This window comes from Lithobates pipiens, unplaced genomic scaffold (genome assembly GCF_037356315.1).
Source record: "Lithobates pipiens isolate NorthernLeopardFrog02 unplaced genomic scaffold, aLitPip1_a1.2 Scaffold_18, whole genome shotgun sequence".
NCBI classification, from domain to species: domain Eukaryota; kingdom Metazoa; phylum Chordata; class Amphibia; order Anura; family Ranidae; genus Lithobates; species Lithobates pipiens.
Window position 1 is genome coordinate 553,638,518 of NW_027507758.1, and position 23,147 is coordinate 553,661,664.

General features: G+C 45.1%; 1 protein-coding gene across 9 annotated transcripts in view; it reads right to left on the bottom strand.

The window, feature by feature from the left end:
- LOC143988956 (uncharacterized) overlaps nucleotides 1-23,147 on the bottom strand; it is a 570,864-nt gene that overhangs the window by 69,338 nt on the left and 478,379 nt on the right. For all 9 annotated transcript variants that reach the window (XR_013276941.1, XR_013276942.1, XR_013276943.1 and 6 more), the window contains one exon: nucleotides 6,658-6,757. The gene's annotated coding sequence lies outside the window, so the exon portion shown is untranslated. The remainder of the gene's footprint in view (nucleotides 1-6,657; nucleotides 6,758-23,147) is intronic.

A 23,147-nucleotide genomic window follows, 5' to 3' on the forward strand; every position in this document is an offset into this window, starting at 1 on the left:
AAGTGTCCCATCACCAGCCCCCTTACATCAGAGTGTCCCATCAGCACTCCCTAATATCAGAGAGTCCCATCAGCACTCCCTAACATCAGAGTGTCCCATCAGCACCCCCTAACATCAGAGAGTCCCATCAGCACCCCCTTACATCAGAGTGTCCCATCACCAGCCCCCTTACATCAGAGTGTCCCATTACCAGCCCCCTTACATCAGAGTGTCCCATTACCAGCCCCCTTACATCAGAGTGTCCCATTACCAGCACCTCCGTACATCAGAATGTCCCATCAGCAGCCCCCTTACATCAGAGTGTTCCATCAGCACCCCCTTACATCAGAGTGTCCCATTACCAGCCCCCTTACATCAGAGTGTCCCATCAGCACACCCTAACATCAGAGAGTCCCATCAGCACCCCCTTACATCAGAGTGTCCCATTACCAGCCCCCTTACATCAGAGTGTCCCATTACCAGCCCCCTTACATCAGAGTGTCCCATCAGCACACCCTAACATCAGAGAGTCCCATCAGCACCCCCTTACATCAGAGTGTCCCATCACCAGCCCCCTTACATAAGAGTGTCCCATCAGCACTCCCTAACATCAGAGTGTCCCATCAGCGCCCCCTAACATCAGTGTGTCCCATCAGCACCCCCTTACAACAGAGTGTCCCATCATCACCCCTTACATCAGAGTGTCCCATCACCAGCCCCCTTACATAAGAGTGTCCCATCAGTACTCCCTAACATCAGAGAGTCCCATCAGCGCCCCCTAACATCAGAGAGTCCCATCAGCACCCCCTTACATCAGAGTGTCCCATCACCAGCCCCCTTACATCAGAGTGTCCCATCAGCACTCCCTAACATCAGAGTCCCATCAGCACTCCCTAACATCAGAGTGTCCCATCAGCACCCCCTAACATCAGAGAGTCCCATCAGCACCCCCTTACATCAGAGTGTCCCATCACCAGCCCCCTTACATCAGAGTGTCCCATTACCAGCCCCCTTACATCAGAGTGTCCCATTACCAGCCCCCTTACATCAGAGTGTCCCATTACCAGCACCTCCGTACATCAGAGTGTCTCATCAGCAGCCCCCTTACATCAGAGTGTCCCATCAGCACCCCCTTACATCAGAGTGTCCCATTACCAGCCCCCTTACATCAGAGTGTCCCATTACCAGCCCCCTTACATCAGAGTGTCCCATTACCAGCCCCCTTACATAAGAGTGTCCCATCAGCAGCCCCCTTACATCAGAGTGTCCCATCAGCAGCCCCCTTACATCAGAGTGTCCCATCAGCAGCCCCCTTACATAAGAGTGTCCCATCAGCACTCCCTAACATCAGAGAGTCCCATCAGCACCCCCTTACATCAGAGTGTCCCATCACCAGCCCCCTTACATCAGAGAGTCCCATCAGCACCCCCTTAAATCAGAGAGTCCCATCAGCACCCCCTTACATCAGAGAGTCCCATCAGCACCAACTTACATCAGAGTGTCCCATCAGCACCCCCTTACATCAGAGTGTTCCATTACCAGTCCCCTTACATCAGAGTGTCCCATTACCAGCCCCATTACATCAGTGTCCCATCAGCACACCCTAACATCAGAGTGTCCCATCAGCACCCCCTAACATCAGAGAGTCCCATCAGCACCCCTTACATCAGAGTGTCCCATCACCAGCCCCCTTACATCAGAGTGTCCCATCAGCACTCCCTAACATCAGAGAGTCCCATCAGCACCCCCTTACATCAGAGAGTCCCATCAGCACCCCCTTACATCAGAGTGTCCCATCAGCACCCCCTTACATCAGAGTGTCCCATCAGCACCCCCTTACATCAGAGTGTCCCATTACCAGCCCCCTTACATCAGAGTGTCCCATTACCAGCCCCCTTACATCAGAGTGTCCCATCAGCACACCCTAACATCAGAGTGTCCCATCAGCAGCCCCCTTACATCAGAGTGTCCCATCAGCACCCCCTTACATCAGTGTCCCATTACCAGCCCCCTTACATCAGAGTGTCCCATTACCAGCCCCCTTACATCAGAGTGTCCCATTACCAGCACCTCCATACATCAGAGTGTCCCATCAGCAGCCCCCTTACATCAGAGTGTCCCATCAGCAGCCCCCTTACATCAGAGTGTCCCATCAGCAGCCCCTTACATCAGAGTGTCCCATCAGCAGCCCCCTTACATCAGAGTGTCCCATCACCAGCCCCCTTACATCAGAGTGGCCCATCACCAGCCCCCTTACATCAGAGTGGCCCATCAGCACTCCCTAACATCAGAGTGTCCCATCAGCACCCCCTTACATCAGAGTGTCCCATCAGCACCCCCTAACATCAGAGAGTCCCATCACCAGCCCCCTTACATAAGAGTGTCCCATTACCAGCCCCCTTACATCAGAGTGTCCCATTAACAGCACCTCCATACATCAGAGTGTCCCATCAGCAGACCCCTTACATCAGAGTGTCCCATCACCAGCCCCCTTACATCAGAGTGGCCCATCACCAGCCCCCTTACATCAGAGTGGCCCATCAGCACTCCCTAACATCAGAGTGTCCCATCAGCACCCCCTTACATCAGAGTGTCCCATTACCAGCCCCCTTACATCAGAGTGTCCCATTACCAGCCCCCTTACATCAGAGTGTCCCATTACCAGCCCCCTTACATCAGAGTGTCCCATTACCAGCACCTCCATACATCAGAGTGTCCCATCAGCAGCCCCCTTACATCAGAGTGTCCCATCAGCAGCCCCCTTACATCAGAGTGTCCCATCAGCAGCCCCTTACATCAGAGTGTCCCATCAGCACCCCCTTTACATCAGAGTGTCCCATCAGCAGCCCCTTACATCAGAGTGTCCCATCAGCACCCCCTTTACATCAGAGTGTCCCATCAGCAGCCCCTTACATCAGAGTGTCCCATCAGCAGCCCCTTACATCAGAGTGTCCCATCAGCACCCCCCTTACATCAGAGTGTCCCATCAGCAGCCCCCTTACATCAGAGTGTCCCATCACCAGCCCCCTTACATCAGAGTGGCCCATCACCAGCCCCCTTACATCAGAGAGGCCCATCAGCACTCCCTAACATCAGAGTGTCCCATCAGCACCCCCTTACATCAGAGTGTCCCATCAGCACCCCCTAACATCAGAGAGTCCCATCACCAGCCCCCTTACATAAGAGTGTCCCATTACCAGCCCCCTTACATCAGAGTGTCCCATTAACAGCACCTCCATACATCAGAGTGTCCCATCAGCAGCCCCCTTACATCAGAGTGTCCCATCAGCAGCCCCCTTACATCAGAGTGTCCCATCACCAGCCCCCTTACATCAGAGTGTCCCATCAGCACTCCCTAACATCAGAGAGTCCCATCAGCACCCCCTTACATCAGAGAGTCCCATCAGCACCCCCTTACATCAGAGTGTCCCATCAGCACCCCCTTACATCAGAGTGTCCCATCAGCACCCCCTTACATCAGAGTGTCCCATTACCAGCCCCCTTACATCAGAGTGTCCCATCAGCACACCCTAACATCAGAGTGTCCCATCAGCAGCCCCCTTACATCAGAGTGTCCCATCAGCACCCCCTTACATCAGAGTGTCCCATTACCAGCCCCCTTACATCAGAGTGTCCCATTACCAGCCCCCTTACATCAGAGTGTCCCATTACCAGCCCCCTTACATCAGAGTGTCCCATTACCAGCCCCCTTACATCAGAGTGTCCCATTACCAGCCCCCTTACATCAGAGTGTCCCATTACCAGCACCTCCATACATCAGAGTGTCCCATCAGCAGCCCCCTTACATCAGAGTGTCCCATCAGCAGCCCCCTTACATCAGAGTGTCCCATCAGCAGCCCCTTACATCAGTGTGTCCCATCAGCACCCCCTTTACATCAGAGTGTCCCATCAGCAGCCCCTTACATCAGAGTGTCCCATCAGCACCCCCTTTACATCAGAGTGTCCCATCAGCAGCCCCCTTACATCAGAGTGGCCCACTGAGCCATCGGCCCACCGGGAAACTCCCAGTAATCCCGATGGCCGGTACATGCCTGCTCTCCACACTATCCAAAAAAAAAAAAAAGTCTTTAATTATACATCAAGGCTGCATTCACACCTGAGCAGAGCGTATTTTTGCCAGAGATTTGCCAGTGAATTTTTGGTATGTTTTAACGCATATATTTGCGTTTTTGAAGCATTTTTTATATGTATTATAAGCTTCAGGAGGAGGAGAAGGAGCCTAGTTGTTAGGCAGAGAAATGCTTGAAAAATGCACATAAATACTTGTGCAGCGCATATTCAGACACACCCATTGAATTTGAATAGGATAAATCTGCATGAATCTACGTAATCAGATTTGATTGGGGCCTTAATAAAGAATACATAAAAAAGAAAGAACACAGAAAACTATTTGTTGCTCAGACTTCCTGCTTAAAGGACAACTTTAGAACCATCTCATTAATTGCAGTCTTCCTAGTAAATTTCCATTCTTCCGACTTCCATGGTCCTCATTGGTAAGTCCTGATTGGCACTACAGAGCCTTTGCAAGGAAAGTGTCTCATCCAGGTCCTCTTCCTACCATGCATGCACCCAGGGGCCCTATTCATTACTATGGATGATTCCTACCAGGGTGGATTTGAATTCACTGTGGCCGTCATTCAGCCATAGCACGGATGTCAAGTGGTTAAACAGCAACTGTCATCTCTGTCCCGCAGTGGCTCCTCCTCTGACCCGCTGTTGACTCACTGACAGTCCCATTCACTTTAATGGGACAGCTGGTGATGTGGCAGTGACACAACAAGGTGAGGGACGTGGTGGCAGCAGGTGAGTGGATGCCCGCTAACAAGTGCTGCCATGATGGATCTGAAGTGACAGGTGCTCTTTAAACGTAAGAACTTATTGGTAGTTAGAATCTTTAATATTTGCAAACAAAATGAAGGTTTCTTATTTAGAATAATAAGCTGTCAGGTTAGTAAATCAGTGATATCTGAGCCTATTCAATCATACAGTTTGTAGTGTACATAGATTTGCAAAATAATGGGATAAAGGAATATTCCTGAATTTTGTTTTATCGCCTGGTTACTGTGAATACATCAATGCAGTGCCTGTTATCTCAGCTTGCAGAGCTTGGATTCATTGAATGAGTTTATCAAAAAATGTAAATATTGCAGAATATACAGCCTCATGCTACATAACTAAGCTCCATTTCATGCTGAATAAACTAAATTATTAATGCATCCTAAATAGAAAATTATCTTTAGATTTTTACCCCAAAAGCATTTTATTAAAAAAAAAATTGATATATATATATATATATATATATATAAAAAAAAAAAAATCGCTAAAAAAAATAAAAAAAAAAATCAGATAAAAAAAAAATCATTTATTTATATCCACCCTGATTCCTACTCTGCTGGGTGACTGGTGGCTACCAAGAGTACTGTACAGATCATCTATAGGAATTAATGGAGTGATGACACGTATGCTCGTTAGGGAGAGAGAACCCAGTCAGAATGTTTTCTTTGTAAAAGCTATGAATGAAACTATGACTGAAATAAAAAATGCTATACATGATGCCGTCTATTTCCAGAATTAACAGCATTTGTTTCTGAGTTCCCAGAATAAACTGTGTGTAAAGGCATTGGGGCGCCTGCCTTTACACACACATGACATTTAATGACATCCCAGTCTTAGTCCGTAGGGTTCAGTATTGCGTTGCCCACCCTTTGCAGCTATAACAGCTTCAAGTCTTCTGGGAAGGCTGTGCACAAGGTTTAGAAGTGTGTCTATGGGAATGTTTGACCATTTTTCCAGAAGAGCATTTGTGAGGTCAGGCACTGATGTTGGATGAGAAGACCTGGCTCGCAGTCTCCACTCTAATTCATCCCAAAGGTGTTCTATCAGGTTGAGGTCAGGACTCTGTGCAGGCCAGTCAAGTTTGTGCACTGGTGCACAGACAAGTTGGAACAGGAAAGGGCCATCCTCAAACTGTTCCCACAAAGCTGGGAGCAGAAATTGTCCAAAATGTTTTGGTATGCTCACGCCTTAAGAGATTCCTTCACTGGAACTAAGAGGCCAATCCCAACTCCTGAAAAAAAACCCACACCATAACCCCCACCTCTACCAAATGATTTGGACCAGTGCAAAAAGCAAGGTCCATAAAGACATGCATGAGTGAGTTTGGGGTGAAGGAACTTGACTGGACTACACAGAGTCCTGACCTCAACCCGATAGAACACCTTTGGGATATATTAGAGGTGAGACTGCACTCCAAGCCTTCTCGTCCAACATCAGTGCCTGACCTCACAAACGCACTTCTGGAAGAATGGTCCAACATTTCCATAGACACACACCTAAACCTTGTGGGCAGCCCTCCCAGAAGAGTTGAAGCTGTTATAACTGCAAAGGGTGGGCCAACCCAATACTGAACCCTGCAGACTAAGGCTGGATTCACACCTATACAGTTTTAGTGCTTTTTGCATTTTGCAGATTTGCCCTAGAGTCCATATAACATGGTTTCCTATGGAACACGATCTGTAGTGCAAATCAGCAAAATGCAAAAAGCACATAAAAATGCGTAGGTGTGAATCCAGCCTTAGACTGGGAGGCCATTAAAGTTGATGTGCGGTAACATTTTCGGTAGTATCAATGACTATGGTTGTTGTATTTTGCTCCTACCTTAAATGGACTTCCGTCGTGTACATTTTGCTTTTGTTCATGTACGTTCACGTTACGCTTTTTACCTTTGTTGAAAATCAATGACGACTAATAAAAATTGCTATTTGAAAAAACAAAACAAAAAAAAAAACAAGTTAATGTGCGTGTAAAGGCAGCTGTCACAATACTTTTGACAATATATTGTATTTCTGTTACCTGTTGATCCTGTCAATTGATCATATATTTTTCTACTTCCTATAACGTGACAACTCTGCAGTGAGATCATGTACTATATATATTGTACAAGATCTCATATATATAAATATATATAATAATATGTATTATAATAATAATAATAATAATAATAATAATAATGTACCATCACCCTGTAAGACAGAAGAGTCTAATGCCCGTACACATGGGCTGAATGGTGGGCAGCATCGCTTGGTCCACTAGAAACCGCCAGACGCTCTGTCCGTGTGCTGCAGCCAACAGAAGGCGGCCAGCTTCTATTAAAGGGACATGGCAGTCCCCCCTGTCAGAACACAATAGCACAGTAGGGGAGATAGCTGTACTAACATCTCTTAGTTAGTACATCGGCTCCTCTGGAGCTGTCAGTTTTTTTTTGTTCAGCCCTGAAAGAAAAAATGAGTAGTGTGTTCTAGACTTTAGATGGACATGTTGTTTTGAGTTGATGGGGACTATTTCCCCCTACTTGCAATGCAAATTTACACTTTGAATTTAGGGGACTGTAAACACACACCTGAGCAGCGTTACTACCTGCAAAGGCAATGGATTGGGGTGTACATATGGCCACAATGCTTTCCACTGCGGCGCAACCAAATTTATCCGCACTGTCGCTCATGGCGGCCAACAGCGACTGACAGATGAGACTCAATCAACTGAATGGGGCGGTGGGGTTTTTAGGGGGTAAAACAGGCAACATAATGCCTCCTCAACACCTGTTAAACACCCTCCAAAGATCAATCCAATACTGATCGCTCTTCAGAGAGCAACACGAGTGTAAACAAGCCAGGATTCTGCCAATTCAGATCTGTGCAGTGCCTTGACACGCATTGGCTGAAAACATTCCGAGTTTTGAATCCACTGATGCTTTTCATGAGCTTTTCATGGGAGTTTCAGCACACGTCAACGCATGACAAACATACCTGTCCAAGGTAATAACAAAAGAACACAGGAAACAACAGACACGCAAATGTGAAGTCAGCCTAAGCGATACTCAAATTAAAACTGGAACTGAAGTCTAAAGTGGAGCTCAGCCCAAAAGTGGAAGCTCTGCTTGTTCACACCAGCCCCCCCCCACCCCCACTGCCATATTTGGCACTTTTTGTCAAAACCAGGTACCCGCTCCCTCTTCCCGGATAAGATCGCTGCACATTGATTGCGTTGATCTACTGAATTTTACGCCCCCTGCTGTCTTCTGGGAGACACAAGTCCTAGAAGAGAGTGGGACCTTTCAATAAGGGCAGCGCAACTCACACATGCACAGTAGGAAACAGGCTGGGAAGCCGCAGGGCTTCACTTCCTATTTCCCTTATAAGGATGCCGCTCCTGCACCCAAAGCTGATGGACAAATCGGCTAGGGGTGCCGACATCACGGGATACCACTACAGGTAAGTATCCTTATATTAACCACTTCCCAACTGGCGCATGCTGATGTACTTTGGCAGAATGGCATGGATGGGCAAATGGGCATACCTGTACGTCCCTTTAAATTTGGGGCCACGCCATCATGTGCATGCCGCCATCGCGTGCATGCTGGCTGAGACCTCTGTGAGTCGGATCACAAGTCCCGTGGACTCGATCACCGCGGGGATACCCGCGATAGTCTCATGGGAAGGAAGAACTGGGAGATGCTAATGTAAACAAGCATCTACCTGTTCTGCCTAGTGATCGGGAGGAGTGATCAGTGACGTGTCACACACAGCCACACCGCCCCACAGTTAGAAACTCGCCCCAGGACACACTTAACCTCTACACTGCCACCTAGCTATTAACCCCTTCACTGTCAGTGTCATTTAGACAGGAATCAGTGCATTTGTATAGCACTGATTGCTGTATAAATGACAATGGTGTCAAAAATGTCCAATGTGTCTGCTGTATTGTCACAGTCACGATAAAAATCGCTGATCCCCGCCATTACTAGTAAAAAAAAAAAATTATTTAAAAAAATGCCATAAAACTGTCCCCTATTTTGTAAACGCTATAACTTTTGCGCAAACCAATTAGTTAACACTTATTGTGATTTTCTTTATCAAAAATATGTAGAAGAATACATATTGGCCTAAACTGAGGAAAAAAAATATTTTTTATATTATAACAAAATGTAAAATATAATGCTTTTTTTTCAAAATTGTTGCTCTTTTTTTGTTTATAGCGCAAAAAATAAAAACCACAGAGGTGATCAAATACCACCAAAAGAAATCTCTATTTGTGGGGAAAAAAGGACGTCAATTTTGTTTGGGAGCCATGTCGCACGACCGCACAATTGTCAGTTAAAGAGACGCAGTGTCGAATCGCAAAAAGTGGTCTGGGGCTTAAGTGGTTAACATTCATGAGCTACACTATTTGTAGCTCCTGACTAGGGTTGTCAAACGCCAGTAAATTTACTGACAGTTTGTAAAAATCTACCAGTAACGGCTCTTTCACACGGAAAGGATCCGCGCTGATCTGCCCCGTGGACATCCGCTTGCTCAGCGGGGATCGCTCTGTCGATCCCCACTGAGCAGGCAGAGGACAGGTTTGTCTCTGCACACCGTGCAGGGACGGACCTGTCCGAGCACCGCTCTCCCCTATAGGGGATCGGATGAGGACGGACCGCAGAGTCCATCGTCACCCGATCCGATCCTCAGACTTTTTCGGATCAGAGCGGGTCGGATGTCATCGGACATGTCACCGCTGACATCCGACGCTCCATACACCTCTATGGAGCATCCGTTCAGGTCCACCTGAAAAAAGGCGGACTTGAGCGTATCAGTCGCGTGAAAGAGGCCTATATATCAGGGGCTGATATTTTCATGCTGTGTTGACTTTATAAGTGTAAATCAAACAAATGACTTTGGTATAGGTATTGTCAGTGTTTTCATATATGTTTATACTGTTCAAATATGCACTGTTTTAGTTTTCAATAGGAGTTCTGTAATTTCTTATGCCAGTAAAAAATGTGCTCCGCCAGTAAATTTTCCATGTTTTGTCAGTAAAAAATACTGTAGGAGGATGGCAACCCTGTTCCTGACTTTTCATTTTTTTTTATTTATACAGGCTGGAACTTCTCTTTAAAAAAAAATAAGAGCAGGCAGAAATTTTATTGTAGACACAATGAGGTTGATTTATTAACGGCAAATATACTGTGCCCTGCAAGTCCACTTGTTCTAGATTTAAGGGGAAGCTCTGAAATGAGAGGAAGCTCTGCTGTTTTCCTTCATTTAGTCTCTTTTTGTATATAGTGCAAAAAAATGTAAAACTGCAGAGTTGATCAAATCCCACCAAAAGAAAGCTCTATTTATGTGGCAAAAAAAGACATACATTTTATTTGCATACAGCGTTGCATGACCACGCAATTGTCAGTTAAAATAAGTAGTGCAGTGCCGTATTGCAAAACATGATCTGGTCATGAAGGGGAGTAAATCTGCCAGAGGGCATGTGGTTAATAAATATAAATATATATATATGTAAAAAAAGGTATGTAGCGCTGCCTTTTAAAATACACCACCTATTATGTGACACAAATCAATAACTGTAATAAATACGTACATAAATGTGCAAATGTAAAAACACTGTGCATCCATAAACGTGCAAAACACAGTAGTGTATAATATTTAAAAAGTGCAAAATCACATATATAAAAAGTGATACATCCAAATGACATGAAATGTGCAAATATCGCAAACAATATGTGACTGAATCACAATACAAAAATGGCTAAAAAAGAAGAAGAAAAACATAAAAATAAAAAAGTCCATGTGCAAATACAAGTGTTCAAACAAATGTTCCAGTGCTATTCAGTAGCTCGATATCCAAATGTGACAGTATATCTAATAGTCATGCAGTGTTGTCACAGATGCAGACATGCTTCACAAAAAGAGAGAGACAGTCCACCTTCAGTGCTCCACCAGAGCACCCCCCGTTTCCCCCAGCCTCTCACCTCAATACAAGACCCCTCAGGGTCCAACACACTTGTAGGGGAAATTGCTGATTTGGCTCCTTATAGATGATTCGTTCAGCCTCACAATAAAATCCAAAATACCAACGATCATGGGGGAAAGAAAGGGGACTCTCATGTGTAGAAATGTAAACTTTAATAAAATAATGTAAAATATCCACTCACATTAAAAAACGGAATCTTGCGCTTGTAAAAAAGGGAACTTTCGGTCTCAGCCGCGACCGGAAGTGACGATCGTGACACCTGGCTCCTCCCTGACACGTTGCGTCACAGACACGTGACTTTTTCAAAGGGTCAAGGAGTCAGGTGTTGATGAAGTTTAAATAGGGCGGGCGGCTATAGCAACTCAAAACAACAACCACCCCATACCTTAATACTACTAGCTTCCTGATACAACTTGAAAATAAAAGCATATTCAAATTACTTCCACATCTACTAATAACATTACTAAAATTACAAAGTAATTGTTATAACTTTCTCCACATAAATAAGTGTAAAATAACATTCTAAATATATCGCTCCACAGACACTGCCATCTTGTGGTTAAATGCCATACTACATCATTTTATACAGGCAATGCTAACTGTGTTCATCTAGTCATTCAAATACATAGCAATATTATGATAAAAAGTACAACTATACCATAGCTATATTTTAACTATCTCATAACTGGCCATAACGTTGGTTTTGACTGGACCAATCAATTGGGAAATTAATACCGAAAAAAAAAAAAAAAAGCAGTAGGGGGAGGGGGGAGAGGACAAAACCCCTCATCAGTGAAGTACATCTAACCCCAATGCTATCTATATATATATAAGTGGATATAGAAAAATATAAAAAATTCATTAATATTAATAAAATGCCCAAAAATCTTGAATTAATAATTAGAAATAAAACAATTAAGATCAAAGTCAACGTTATGTCCAAAAGCTGTTAAAGTGCATAATTCATGAATCCATCAGGATTCAGCTTGGCTAATCCTAATAATTTTATTATCACCTCTCCAATGGGGCTTGTATTTTTGAATACCACAAATTAATAAAGATGAGGGGTCTTTTTTATGAAACTTTGCATAGTGTCTCAAGGGTTATATTTATCAAAACCCTTTTTAATATTTTCAACATGCTCTCTTAATCTCTTCCAGAGTTCTCTTTTTGTTCTTCCCATGTATTGAATGTGGCAAGGACATTCTAGAAGATACACTACACCCTCACTTCGACTTTTTTTAGTCACGATTTTTTCTTTTTATTTTCTTTCGTGTGTCGACATATACATAATCAATATCAACTCTGACCACTCAACCTATCACTATGCCTTAAAATAGAGGGCTTTATAATAATAACTTTAATCCAGTTTCACAGTCCTCTATACATATAAAAAAAACTGCCCCATTAAAATTGCCTCCTCCTATTGCCACCATCAAAACTGCACCATCATATTGCTACCATTAATACTGCCCCATCATAGTCCTCTATTGGTGTGTCTGTGCTCTCCCCCACAGCCCATCACTGTGTATAGGAAGCGTTGGTAACCATGGCAACAAAAGCCGTTAAGAAAAATCGTCAGTTGAAAAAAAAACCTCTATGATGTCATCACCTGCTCTAATATAAGGCTGCTCTGGGCTCCTCTGGCATCAGAAGTCAGTTGTTTGCTGTACAGTGAAGACATCTCTGTCCAGCTTTCTCTTGCTGTTTGATTGGATTTGGATTTATTCGATTCAGTTTTATTGCAATTTCTCAGACTTAAAGCGTGTCTTATTATTCTTCATAATGAGACAAATTACAAGTAAACAGATTGTTTCTCAAAACAATATTGAGAAACCAACCAAAGGAAGCCCAGCTATGGAAGGAGAGATCAATATACAGCTTGCAGATCCCCTATTCAAGAAGCCCACCAAAATGCGGAGGGCAGTGCGATTTGTACGTCGCTGTTTCAGATCCGTTATCGGATGTTTTGATGCCGGCTGTAAAGCCAATGGACCACGCTGGGACAAAAAACGCAGGGCTGGTAAGTTTCATGGATATTGATAAATACAAAATACTTTCATTGGGTTCTTTTTCCTCCCATTGATGACAGTGGCACCCCCATATAATAATAATAATAATAATAATAATAATAATAATAATAATAATAAATGTTATTTATAATGCACTTTCCATCAAAAGACCTCAAAGTGCTACATAGTTACAATAAAAAAACAGACAAATAACTTAATTCAAAAACATTTGCTAAAATGAAAAGTCTTCAATCCCTTTTTAAAATTTTCAGTAGACTAAACCTATGTACACATGTATAGGGCTGGCCATAGACATTGCTGTCTTTTGTCTTGTAAACACCAGTCTGAGAATTTATTTTAAAGAGGAGAAAGCAGCTATTTTTAGATCTGTTTACCCTGAGCCAAGTCCCCCCCCCTCTTTTTCCCATCAAAATTGCCTCCTCCTATTGCCACCATCAAAACTGCCCTATCAAAACTGCCCCATCATATTGCTACCATTAATACTGCCCAATCATAGTCCTCTATTGGTGTGTCTGTGCTCTCCCTCACAGCCCATCCCCCACAGCCCATCACTGTGTATAGGAAGCTTTGGTAACCATGGCAACAAAAGCCGTTAAGAAAAATCGTCAGTTAAAAAAAACGACCTCTATGATGTCATCACCTGCTCTAATATAAGGCTGCTCTGGGCTCCTCTGGCATCAGTTGTGAGTTGTTTGCTGTACAGTGAAGACATCTCTGTCCAGCTTTCTCTTGCTGTTTGATTGGATTTGGATTTATTCGATTCAGTTTTATTGCAATTTCTCAGACTTAAAGCGTGTCTTATTATTCTTCATAATGAGACAAATTACAAGTAAACAGATTGTTTCTCAAAACAATATTGAGAAACCAACCAAAGGAAGCCCAGCTATGGAAGGAGAGATCAATATACAGCTTGCAGATCCCCTATTCAAGAAGCCCACCAAAATGCGGAGGGCAGTGCGATTTGTACGTCGCTGTTTCAGATCCGTTATCGGATGTTTTGATGCCGGCTGTAAAGCCAATGGACCACAGTGGGACAAAAAACGCAGGGCTGGTAAGTTTCATGGATATTGATAAATACAAAATACTTTCATTGGATTATTTTTCCTCCCATTGATGACAGTGGCACCCCCATATAATAATAATAATAATAATAATAATAATAAATGTTATTTATAATGCACTTTCCATCAAAAGACCTCAAAGTGCTACACAGTTACAATAAAAAAACAGACAAATAACTTAATTCAAAAACATTTGCTAAAAAGAAAAGTCTTCAATCCCTTTTTAAAATTTTCAGTAGACTAAACCTATGTACACATGTATAGGGCTGGCCATAGACATTGCTGTCTTTTGTCTTGTAAACACCAGTCTGAGAATTTATTTTAAAGAGGAGAAAGCAGCTATTTTTAGATCTGTTTACCCTGAGCCAAGTCCCCCCCCTCTTTTTCCCATCAAAATTGCCTCCTCCTATTGCCACCATCAAAACTGCCCTATCAAAACTGCCCCATCATATTGCTACCATTAATACTGCCCAATCATAGTCCTCTATTGGTGTGTCTGTGCTCTCCCTCACAGCCCATCCCCCACAGCCCATCACTGTGTATAGGAAGCTTTGGTAACCATGGCAACAAAAGCCGTTAAGAAAAATCGTCAGTTAAAAAAAACGACCTCTATGATGTCATCACCTGCTCTAATATAAGGCTGCTCTGGGCTCTTCTGGCATCAGTTGTGAGTTGTTTGCTGTACAGTGAAGACATCTCTGTCCAGCTTTCTCTTGCTGTTTGATTGGATTTGGATTTATTCGATTCAGTTTTATTGCAATTTCTCAGACTTAAAGCGTGTCTTATTATTCTTCATAATGAGACAAATTACAAGTAAACAGATTGTTTCTCAAAACAATATTGAGAAACCAACCAAAGGAAGCCCAGCTATGGAAGGAGAGATCAATATACAGCTTGCAGATCCCCTATTCAAGAAGCCCACCAAAATGCGGAGGGCAGTGCGATTTGTACGTCGCTGTTTCAGATCCGTTATCGGATGTTTTGATGCCGGCTGTAAAGCCAATGGACCACAGTGGGACAAAAAACGCAGGGCTGGTAAGTTTCATGGATATTGATAAATACAAAATACTTTCATTGGATTCTTTTTCCTCCCATTGATGACAGTGGCACCCCCATATAATAATAATAATAATAATAATAAATGTTATTTATAATGCACTTTCCATCAAAAGACCTCAAAGTGCTACACAGTTACAATAAAAAAACAGACAAATAACTTAATTCAAAAACATTTGCTAAAAAGAAAAGTCTTCAATCCCTTTTTAAAATTTTCAGTAGACTAAACCTATGTACACATGTATAGGGCTGGCCATAGACATTGCTGTCTTTTGTCTTGTAAACACCAGTCTGAGGATTTATTTTAAAGAGGAGAAAGCAGCTATTTTTAGATATGTTTACCCCGAGCCAAGTCCCCCCCCCCCCTCTTTTTCCAACTGTCACCTACTAACTGCCTTTTTTTTTTGAACAAGCCTTGCATGCTACTTATTACAGGCTGGACTGATGACCTCAATGCCACCCAGCAAGATGGCAGAGATTTATAATATGGGAAGAAAAGACCCCCACATACATGTTTAACCCCTTGTTACCTACATAACACATATACATAGTTCCCAAAATGTCAAAAAAATATTCCACAGAAACTGTAGCAAGCCATTGTAGGCGGAGAATATATTTTCATTTACAATAGGAGTCGTTCTACAAGACGCAGATAATTAACCACTTTAGGACCACCGCATGTAATTATACGTCGGAAGAATGGCATGTATGGGCACAAGCACATACCCGTACATGCCTGCCTTACAGCGTGTGGGGGGTCCGATCGGACCCCCTCCCACTGGCTGCGGCGGTCCGTTTCGCTTCAGGAGCGATCCAGGATGAGGGGATGGCCGTTGGTTTCTGGCCATCCCCTCTCCATCGCTCCTGGCGAATGAGAAGCTTCCCCTCCCTGTGTTTACGATTTCACTCTCCTCGGGGCGGTCTTTTTGACCGGACTGCGAGGAGAGGACATAGTAAGTGTGCACCAATCACTACACTGACACGTAGGTACACATAGGCACACAAATCGACAAAAAAAGCATTGTTAGCGGGACCAGCCCAGATACCTGCTAGCACCTGCGTTTTGCCCCTCCGCCCAGCCCACCCAAGTGCAGTATCGATTGATCACTGTCACTTACAAAACACTAAACACATAACTGCAGCGTTTGCAGAGTCAGGCCTGATCCCTGCCATCGCTAACAGTTTTTTTTGGTAGCGTTTTACGGTACACGGCTAGGCTCCCACAAAGTCCCCCACATGTGGTATCCCCAGCAGAATTTATTTTGGGGTGTAATTTCACTTATGCCCATAGCATGTGTGAGCAATATATCATTTAGTGACAACTTCGTGCACAAAAAAAAGTTTGTAATATTCCCGCAACTTGTGGCAAAATATAAAATATTTCATGGACTCAACATGCCTCTCATTAAATAGCTTGGGGTGTCTACTTTCCAAAATGGGGTCATTTGGGGGGGTTTTGTGCTATTTTGGCATTTTATGGCCTTCGAAACTGTGATAGGTAGTGAGGAGTGAAATCAAAAATTTGCACCCTTAGAAATCCTGAAGGCGGTGATTGGTTTTCGGGGTCCCGTACGCGGCTAGGCTCCCAAAAAGTCCCACATATGTGGTATCCCCGTACTCAGGAGAAGCAGCAGAATATATTTTGGGGTGAAATTCCACATATAACTATGGCATTGTGAGCAATATATCATTTAGTGACAACTTTTTGCAAACTTTTTTGTTTGTGTCATTATTCAATCACTTGGGACAAAAAAAAAAAAATATTCAATGGTCTCAACATGCCCCTCAGCAATTTTCTTGGGGTTTCAACTTTCCAAAATGGGGTCATGGGGGGGGTTGTACTGCCCTGCCATTTTAGCACCTCAAGAAATGAGATAGGCAGTCATAAATTAAAAGCTGTGTAAATTCCAGAAAATGTACTCTAGTTTGTAGACGCTATAACTTTTGCACAAACCAATAAATATACGCTTAATGACTTTTTTTTACTAAAGACATGGGGCTGAATACATTTTGGCCTAAATGTATGACTGAAATTGAGTTTATTCGATTTTTCTTATAACAAAAAGTAGAAAATATCTTTTTTTCTTTCAAAATTTTCAGTCTTTTTCCATTTATATCGTAAAAAATAAAAATCGCAGAGGCAATCAAATACCATCAAAAGAAAGCTCTATTTGTGGCAAGAAAAGGACGCAAATTTTGTTTGGGTACAACATTGCATGACCGTGCAATTGCCAGTTAAAGCAGTGCAGTGCAAAATTGTAAAAAGACCTCTGGTCCTTAGGCTGACAATTGGTCCAGGGCTTAAGTGGTTAAACCAATGCCATACATTACAGTGATGGTAAAGCTTCCTCATGCACACCGGACGTTATAATAATGTTATAAAAATGGCAGTAGCTTTGCAGTGAGTTTTTCAACATTTTTGCAATAGTGTGTTTTTTTTACAGCATTGGCTTTTTTGGCCTATTATTATTATTTCTTTTTTTTTACTGAGCCAGTGAGGAGCAAGAGAGCCTAGGGGGGCGGGGGGCTGGGGGGGAGATGCATGCATACATTTATTTTTTATTTTTTTAGAAATGCAGCAAGATAAAATCCCTCTGCCTTTATAAGCACTTTAATTGAACCCATATAAGAGAACTGAAATTGTCATGGCTAAAGAAAATAAAAAAAACACACTTGTAGGACGCATGTCCACTGATCCCAAGGTTTTGCAAGGTGTGGGACTTTAAAGAGGCGCTCCAGTCTACCCCAAAACATTTTTAAGTCAGCAGCTACAAATACTATAGCTGCTAACTTTTAATATAGAGACACTTACCTGTCCAAACATCCACAGCTGTCCTCACCGGAGCCGATTCTTCAATCCCAGCCTCTTGTATATAAATTCACCAGAGGAATCCGGTAGATTGATATAAAAGAGGCTGGGATTTTATCTCAATTATAAGAAACAGCAGAGCTCTCAGCCTGAATGTGAAGAAATTGTCTCCTTTCTGCAGTGCCCCCCAACACACAAACACACACTCCCCTCCCCGCTGAACTAATGGGGCCAGGGAAAGTATTTCTTTTATGTCTCCAGATTTCTTTCAGATGTAGGGAGTTCCATTTGCTGCTGTGGTGTTCTGATCTCAGGGCTGATAATGACACACTTTCTTGACAAAACTGCCACTCAACAAAGCCCCTGCTTAGCTGGTCTGATGTTTCACAAACCCCTGCCACAATGTACAGCCAGGCAGGTGGCACCACTACTTCCTGTCACAATTTCCTTTGTGACCTGCCCACTCATTTAACTATGAAAGTGCAACATCATACTGCTAAAAATAATACACAACCAGATCACAATGAGCCGCTACCTAAGATCTTATCACTGCGCCAAAGACAAACCTGATACATATAGAGCAGCCACTTTAAAAGAAATGCTATAATAAAACAGCATCTACCAAACATAGGTTAAAAGTAAATAGTGGCGCTAGGTAATGTGATAACATAAACAATACACATATATATTACACACCCAGTAAGTAGCAATGTGCAAACAATAAATATGAAAAAACAGAGAGAGTCTATAAGTTGTGATATTAATATTGGGTAGTATCTCTATGATAGATATTCAGTTGATAAAATGATCCGACACTCCACCACGTGATCAACACCATGTAATTGCTTAGCAGCCCACACAATGTGCCCACAGCAATTACCTATGTTTGGGAAATGCTTTTTTATTATACTGCTAAAAATACTTGTTGTTGGCTTCCAAACTTCCAATCATGGAATTTTAGTGGGTCAGCATAACTGCCAGGCAATCAGCATTTTTATACAAAAGCCAATAGCAGTTTTTCCTATGTCACTGTCATGTCGGGTTTACTATTTCTCCCTGGAAGTGGAGCTTTGAATTTTTTTCTTCATAATTTGATGTTGTATAAAGAAAAATATATGAAATGTAGGTAAAGATGCTAAATCAAATTCCTCTGGTTTTATTGCAGATGAAGGCGAGATCTACTGCAGACACAGCTCACACGGCAGGCCTGCCACAGTGAGCAGTATTGAAAGGGACACTCAGACTGCAGAAGAGAGTTTCGTCCACATTCAGACTGCAGAAGAGCGCGCCGCCGCCGCTCAGACTGCAGAAGAGCGCGCCGCCGCCGCTCAGACTGCAGAAGAGCGCGCCGCCGCCGCTCAGACTCCAGAAGAGCGCGCCGCCGCCGCTCAGACTGCAGAAGAGCGCGCCACCGCCGCTCAGACTCCAGAAGAGCGCGCCGCCGCCGCTCAGACTCCAGAAGAGCGTGCCGCCGCCGCTCAGACTCCAGAAGAGAGCGCCGCCGCCTCTCAGACTCCAGAAGAGCGCGCCGCCGCCGCTCAGACTCCAGAAGAGCGTGCCGCCGCCGCCGCTCAGACTCCAGAAGAGCGTGCCGCCGCCGCTCAGACTCCAGAAGGGCGAGCCGCCGCCGCTCAGATTCCAGAAGGGCGCGCCGCCGCCGCTCAGACTCCAAAAGGGAGCGTCGCCACCGCTCAGACTCCAAAAGGGCGCGCCGCTGCCGCTCAGATTCCAGAAGGGCGCGTCGCCGCCGCTCAGACTCCAAAAGGGTGTGCCTCCGCCGCTCAGACTTCAAATGGGCGCGCCGCCGCCGCTCAGACTCGAAATGGGCGCGCCGCCGCCGCTCACACTCCAAGAGGGCATGCCGCCGCCGCTCAGGCTCGAAATGGGCGCGCCGCCGCTGCTCAGACTCCAAATGGGCGCGCCGCCGCCGCTCAGACTCCAAATGGCCGCGCCGCCGCCGCCGCTCAGACTCCAAATGGGCGCGCCGCCGCCGCTCAGACTCCAAATGGGCGCGCCGCCGCCGCTCAGACTCCAAATGGGCGCGCCGCCGCCGCTCAGACTCCAAATGGGCGCGCCGCCGCCGCTCAGACTCCAAATGGGCGCACCACCGCCGCTCAGACTCCAAAAGGGCGCACCGCCGCTCAGACTCCAAAAGGGCGAGCCGCCGCTCAGACTCCAAAAGGGCGAGCCGCCGCCGCTCAGACTCCAAAAGGGCGAGCCGCCGCCGCTCAGACTCCAAAAGGGCGCGCCACTGCCGCTCAGACTACAAATGGGCGCGCCGCTGCCGCTCAGACTCCAAAAGGGCGCGCAGCCGCCGCTCAGACTCCAAAAGGGTGCGCCGCCGCCGCTCAGACTACAGAAGAGCGTGTTGCTCGTGTGCAAAGTCCAGAAGAGTGTCATGTGCATATTGGGACTGTACCCGACATTGAGACTCAACCAAAATGTCAGGTGAACCATGGGAACATTTCCTCCAGTAAAGATGGGGGCAAGGCTACAAGAAAGAATAGGCAGATACTGGTGGTAGGGGACTCAATTATTAGAGGGACAGAGAGGGCAATCTGTCACAAAGACCCTCAACTACGAACAGTATGTTGTTTACCAGGCGCTCGGGTTCGGGACATTGCAGATCGGATGGAAAGATTGTTGCGTGGGCCTGGAGAGGACCCAGCTGTCTTGGTACATATTGGTACAAATGACCAAGTTAGAGGAAGATGGAGCAGTCTACAAAATGATTTCAAGGACATAGGGATTATGTTGAAAAAAAGGACCTCCAAAGCAGTATTTTCAGAAATACTGCCTGTACCTAAAGCCACACCAGAAAGGCAGCAGGAGCTTAGAGAGCTTAACAAGTGGCTGAAGAACTGGTGCAGAGAAGAGGAGTTTGGCTTCATGGAGAACTGGTCTGACTTTGCAGTCGCTTCCCGGCTCTATGGAAGGGATAGACTGCACTTAAATGGGAGGGGTGCAGAATTTTTGGGAGTGAAGATTGCCAACAAGTTGGAAGAAATTGTTCAAACTCCAGAAAAGTGTGTCGCCCACGTTCAGACTCCAGAAGAGTGCGACAACCCCGTTCAGACTCCATCAGAGTGCGACACCCCCGTTCAGGCTTCATCAGAGTGCGACACCCCCATTCAGGCTCCATCAGAGTGCGACACCCCCATTCAGGCTCCATCAGAGTGCAAGGTTCAGGCTCCATCAGAGTGCGACACCCCCATTCAAGCTCCATCAGAGTGCGAGGTTCAGGCTCCATCAGAGTGCGAGGTTCAGGCTCCATCAGAGTGCGAGGTTCAGGCTCCATCAGAGTGCGAGGTTCAGGCTCCATCAGAGTGCGAAGTTCAGGCTCCATCAGAGTGCGAAGTTCAGGCTCCATCAGAGTGCGAAGTTCAGGCTCCATCAGAGTGCAAAGTTCAGGCTCCATCAGAGTGCGAAGTTCAGGCTCCATCAGAGTGCGAGATTCAGGCTCCATCAGAGTGCGAGATTCAGGCTCCAGGAGATTGGGCCGATCAGGTTTCAGAAGAATGGGAGATTCAGGCTTCAGGGGATTGGGCCGATCAGGTTCCAGACGATTGGGAGATTCAGGCTCCAGAAGAGTGGGCTTCTCTGGCTCTAGAAGAATGGGCTAGTTTGGCTCCAGAAGAATGGGCCTTTTCAGGCTCCAGGAGAATGTGACACCCCCGTTCAGGCTCCATCAGAGTGTTACACCCCCTTTCAGGCTCCATCAGAGTGTGACACCCCCGTTCAGGCTCCATCAGCGTGTGACACCCCCGTTCAGGCTCCATCAGCGCGTGTCATCCCCGTTCAGGCTCCATCAGAGTGTGACACCCCCTTTCAGGCTCCATCAGAGTGTGACACCCCCTTTCAGGCTCCATCAGAGTGTGACACCCCCTTTCAGGCTCCATCAGCGTGTGACACCCCCTTTCAGGCTCCATCAGAGTGTGACACCCCCGTTCAGACTCCATCAGCATGTGACACCCCCGTTCAGGCTCCATCAGCGTGTGACACCCCCGTTCAGGCTCCATCAGCACGTGTCACTCCCGTTCAGGCTCCATCAGAGTGTGACACCCCCGTTCAGGCTCCATCAGAGTGTGACACCCCCGTTCAGACTCCATCAGAGCGGGCGGTTCAGGCTCCATCAGACTGTGCCGTTCAGGATCCATCAGAGCGGGTCGTTCAGGCTCCATCAGACTGTGCCATTCAGGCTCCATCAGAGCGGGCCGTTCAGGCTCCATCAGACTGTGCCGTTCAGGATCCATCAGAGAGGGCTGTTCAGGCTCCATCAGAGCGGGCCGTTCAGGCTCTAGAAGAATGGGCCAGTTTGGCTCCAGAAGAATGGGCCTTTTCAGGCTCCAGGAGAGTGTGACACCCCCGTTCTGGCTCCATCAAAGTGGGCCGTTCAGGCTCCAGGAGTGACACAGGGTTTTTTTGCAGGCGGGAGGCTGATACTTTTTAGGTGTGTGTTGGACTGGCTATAAGGGGAGGTTGGAGGCCAGTTTTTTTTTATTTTCTGGTACTATCAAACCAGCAATAAAACAGTGGCTGGAATAATATGAAATTTTTTCACAATAAGTGGAAATAATCTTTTTGAGTGCTAGAGACTTTCTAAACCTAACACCAGTATCACTGCGAGCACCTAAGACTTAGAGGGTTAACAGGCATATACCCTGGAAACATTACATTAGAGGGACACAGAAATCCCAATCATACGAGGTCTCACTGTGACCAAGCACAAGCCACAAGGAAGATCCAATGGGATCCCTGGGAGCTCTATGTAGCTTCACTTATGAATGCAAATATATAACAAAAACCTCTGTTTTTAAAAAAAAATTGTAACTAGTTTAGACACTCTATTTATTTCTTCCTATATATTTCTCAATTTAGAAACATTATAGTTAGGGACCGCACTTTCCAGAGGGGCCTTGACGTGGCAGTGCGGCTTCACATATATTTGCATCCAATGTAAATTGCAGAAACAGTTTAGCCTTTTTTTCGTTATATTATGCTGGCTAGCTGGTAAGTATGCTGGGGAAATTTGTGTTTTGGATGGTTCTGTGAACTGCCATGCTTTAGTGCAAAATCACACCATTGTGTTGTGGTAAATGTGCATTACCCCAACCTATGTTTTTTTAATTCACGTTACAAGCATCAGTGTGGTGCAGTGCCATCCATCGTCAATGGTACCCCAACACATTGACCAAATGCACTTCCAACACACATGCAGTACAATTCAACACAATGCAGTTCAACGCACTACCATGCATTGTGGTGCATCATGGCAGAAGAAATTATGTATATACTTTATTGTTATATTGTGAAAAACATTTAATAAAATGAAATAAAAATAAATAGTGTGTGTAAGAATTTTTTTTTCTTTTATTCGTTCTAAAC